This window comes from Haliaeetus albicilla, chromosome 10 (genome assembly GCF_947461875.1).
Source record: "Haliaeetus albicilla chromosome 10, bHalAlb1.1, whole genome shotgun sequence".
Classification (NCBI taxonomy): Eukaryota; Metazoa; Chordata; class Aves; order Accipitriformes; family Accipitridae; genus Haliaeetus; species Haliaeetus albicilla.
Genome location: NC_091492.1, coordinates 39030835 through 39035262, shown reverse-complemented (window position 1 = coordinate 39035262; position 4428 = coordinate 39030835).

Here is a 4428-nt window from a genome sequence, read left to right as displayed (position 1 = left end):
GGGGAGGAATAATCCTCCCAGAAGTGGAGGAACTGGCTCATCAGTAAGCAGCAAAGTATCTATCCTTCACCCTTGTGACACGCCCTGTGTGCAAGCTGAATAAACCTGATGCCGTAGAAAGAAACGTCAGTGTTTTAGTGGTTCACTTGCTTTTCAGGCCAGTTTGGATGCAGCAGGGGGAGTGCTGGGCTTTGGGAAAAGAGTAAATGCACCTGGAAGAAAAGCTGACTTTCCTCTTCACTCTTCTGGGGAAGAGTTGCTGTGTTGTTATTGTGGTTTGTGGCTATTCTGGTTTTGAATTGGTATTCCTGAACTGGAATATTATCAAACTGGAGAGGAACAGAAGAGATTCATAATCGAGTACTTTTAGTGTCTCAAAGTAGATCAAGATGCGGTCATGGCTTCCCGGAGTGCTGGCCTCAGCTAAGAGTGTTCCGGTCTATTTTGTTTTGTGAACTACCTCTTGGCAGCCTTAAACCAGCTATTGCATCTATTTCAAGAGCACTTGTTTAATGCCAGTAAACTGCAAAACAGATTCTCTTGTTCATTGATAATCGTCCCCAACTGCTCAGAGCTGGGGCAGCCGGGCTTTCTGCCAGCTGCCCTTGAAGGCTGTTATACCTGCCGCGCTGTCAAGATAGCGTGGCGATGAGTTCGTATTGAGACACACCGTTGCCTCTTCTGAGCTGTGAAACAAATGTGATCTGGTGGTGGACAGTGATCTCTAAAGGCAAATATTTAATCCTCTCTTGTTTGCTTGTCTTGGCATCTTTGTCAGCAGCTGTCCACTAAGGAGCCTGTCAGCCTGCCCCAAACAGTGCAAACTCTTTTATCTTCCAAGTGCTTGTGACGAGGAATGAGTTCTAAGTTGAAAAAAGAGCCTTGGCGGTGCAGAAGAGAAGGGCCTTGACAGGTTTTGAAGTGTGTGAAACAAAAATAGATCAGACAAGCCTGTGCTTCCAGCTGCTTTTTGCATCTTTACCTCAACAAAATGATTACCAGTTATTTAGAGTCACAGGAAAGAGGGTGGCCTCGGCGCTAGGCATATTGCTACCTAGAGCATGCTAAGGTGGTTACCCTGGGGTTTGTGGTCAGAGGCTCTGGTAAAATACAGGATGGAGGAGCGAGGAAGATGTTGTCCAGTTAGGTAGGGAGGGAACAAGTGCATTTCTGTTTGAGTAACTGAAAAGGTCTGGCCCGCTCCTTCTTCCCTCTGCTGCCTGGCAGCAACAGCCTCGCTACGTGCGGTGCTGCTCAGCATCCCCACGTGTGTGCACCTCGCTGTGGCCGGGCTTTGAGGGCTGGCTCTGCTCGAGCTCCCTGCTGCCTGCCCGGCCCCACGCAGAGCCCCAGCTGACAACGCTCACCAGCATTTTCAAGCGAGATGCTGCAGGTGGCCCTGGGAGAAGAGGGTGTGCTGTGCCAGGTAGGAAACTGCCTGCCGTGAGGGGTGCTGGCTAGGAAACTGCTGTCGGCACACGGTGGTGGAGATGGGAGTTCACTGTCTCGTGCCCTGCCACTATGTGATTGTAGATCTGAAGAGGGACCAAGGGAGGAGGAGAGGTTTCTGGAGGGTATTTTATAAAACCTGGGAAAAATAAGATGGTGGGGAGGTGTGGCATGGTTTTGCACCCGAAGACCTCTCCTTCCAGAAGACTACTTTTGAAAGGCGTGCTTAAACGTCTCACTTTAAGCTCTGTTGTGAGACTGATCACCTAGTGGGAGGTCAGGGGTGGTGAAGGGGCTGTGATACCGCCCTGTGCAGCTGCAGCTTCCTCTCTGCTCCATGACATAGGTCCCATCGCAGGCCGACCATCTGCATCCTGCACGGAGAGGGAGGGAGGAAGGCTGGGAAACTGGAAATGATGGAGATGATAGCCTGCTGTACGAGTCTCGATACTGAGTGTGTGTGCTGCTTTAAGGAGCTGAGGTTACAGCCCTGCACCAGCAAGTACAGTACTGAGGAGAGTATTCAGTATGACAGGGATCCGTCTCTCCCGCTGTGTTATCTAGCAGTAGACAGAGGCTCACTGCAGGGCAGACATGCCCTGATCTAGGAGCATAACAAAGCTGGTCCCTCTGGGTATGGGTGAGGAGACCTGAATTAGCAGCTCATCCCCTTAATCCTCTTTGAGAGCCCTGAGCTTTCTCATTCAGTGCAAGGAAAGGCTCATTTGGGTTGTGTTATCCTCTCTGGTTTGTGAACTCGGCTTTTATGAAGCTTCCTCCGGATTTGGGGCCACCAGGCCCGCTCCTTGAGCGTGCAGCTCATCTGGTGGGGGGCACTGGGGCACTTCACAGCTCTGGAGCTGGATGCACACCACCGTGCTCCGCAGCGTTCCTCACCTGTGGGTGCAGTCAGGAGCTGGCAGGGAACAGTTGGGTGTGCTGTGAGTTTCTCCACAACTAAGTTGCTGCCCATTGGAGTTCATCCAAGAAGCGGTGGAAGTTTCCTAGGTCGGGACCTTGTAATTTGCATTTGCGTTTATTTATTCACAACCAGTTCTCCATTAGGAGGTTTCTATGGCAAAGCAACCAAGTACGTACGGAGGAATAAACACAGATCTCACAGCTGCCCAGCTGAACCAGTCTGTTTCAAGCCATGCTTTATCTCCAGCTCCTGGAGCTGCCAACCAGCAGCCCGGCATCGCCAGTGATTAGCACAGAATTCCCTTGCAAGGGGCTGAACGTCTTATCTCCATCCTGCTGATTAGCACAGCTCAGACCAAAACCACGACTTTCGGCAGGGCTGGAAACCGGCTGCGCAGATCCTGCCTGGGGCTGGGCCAGGGACTGCAGGGAAGAGCTGCGTCAGTGGTGGGCTGCACGCTGGGGGTCTCGCCTCATTTTGGCAGGGTGCCACTGAAAAACTGTGAAGATGCCTTGATGCAGAGCCTTGCAGAGACTGCTCAGAGCCAAAGACTGAATGCTCAGCACCCCTGCTCCCTCTTTCTAGATACGCCGCTGACTCACCAGGTGGCTCCAAGGCTTCATTTAAATGCTTTGTGCCCAAGTTTTCTTCTTGGCACAGAGTGCTGCTCTGCTTAGACTGTAAGAGTTTAAGCAGATCTTGCTGACATTTGAAATGCTTTTCATTTTTGCTGAAAGGTATTTTGGAAGGAAGAGAAGAAAAAATTAATACCATCTCTTCCACAGCAGGGGAGGAAACAGATACCATGCTGAGAAGGGAAAACAAGTTGTGAGAAGAGAGTCAGGCAGTGACCTCTGGAAGCAGCATGGCCCTTCCCCCAGTAATGGGAATGGTCACTTGAGCAGCTCTGTTTTGCCTTTTGTAAAACAATCTCGTGCTCCCCGAATACAGTCTTTGCCACAGAAATTACTCCACTTCGCCAGATTCACTAGAAGGGCTAAAAAGTGGGTTTGGGTGACAACTGTGCAGGGGAGCACGTGCTTCCTTCCCACCTTTGGTTGTGCTGGGGTCTGGCTACATTTGCACACCCCGTTCCCCACCCTCCTGGCCAAACATCATATTCTGGCTATCTCAAGGCCTTTTCTCTTCTAACCCCACTGGGATGGGGCCGGTAGCACCTGGCCCTAGCTATATTTGCTTTACCTTGTTGTATCTTCTGCTCTTTTTGGTCAGCAGGACAGAGTCTTTACAACACCTCTGTTTGCAAGTTAGCAACATGAAGGTTGTGAGGTCCTGCTCCAGCGGCAAAGCATCCAGTGACCCGAGTGCAAACAGGATTGGGTCCAGCAGTTGCAGTGTCACGTTGTAATACTCAGCACTCTAAACCCAGTTTTCTTCCTCAGGACTGGATCTATCTGGTGCTTTCAGTGGTTGATCAGAGACACCAATACCTTCCAGCGCCCTCACACTCTTGGTCCAAAGGGGATAAATCGCTTGATAAATATCACCGATTTTCATGTTGCGATGTCCTGTAAAATCAGCAAGGAACATGAAAGATGTATCTATTTCATGTGGATTTCTGTGGCTTAGTGTATGAGAGTTGCTTATATGCATTGAGACTCCCATAGAGAATCAGCAGAGGAGGGCAAAGTTACCACTGTTAATTTAGGAGGGCCAGGATTTATATGGGGGTTTTAATATGCCTTTAAAGTTAAAGTGTCTTTAACTTTTAACTCTTTAAAAGACATATCTGCTCTCTGAATTCCTGTGGGACCGACAATTGAGAGGACTTGACTTACCAGCTAAAGTCTGATCAGTTTATTGGTATTAGCACCTTGCAACACAAAGGGCGGCAGCCTACCACAAACGAACATCCACATTTCACTTGCCTTAGAGGAATGAACCACTCTCACCAATGTGAATGGTACCTGGTTATCCTCTCCCACACTGTGCAGGCACTGCATAAGGACTCCCGGTCCATATTCTTGCAGTGTCTGGGCTGCTGGCTCGATTTGGGAACGACCCACACACTGAGACTCCGTAGTGCTTCACACGCG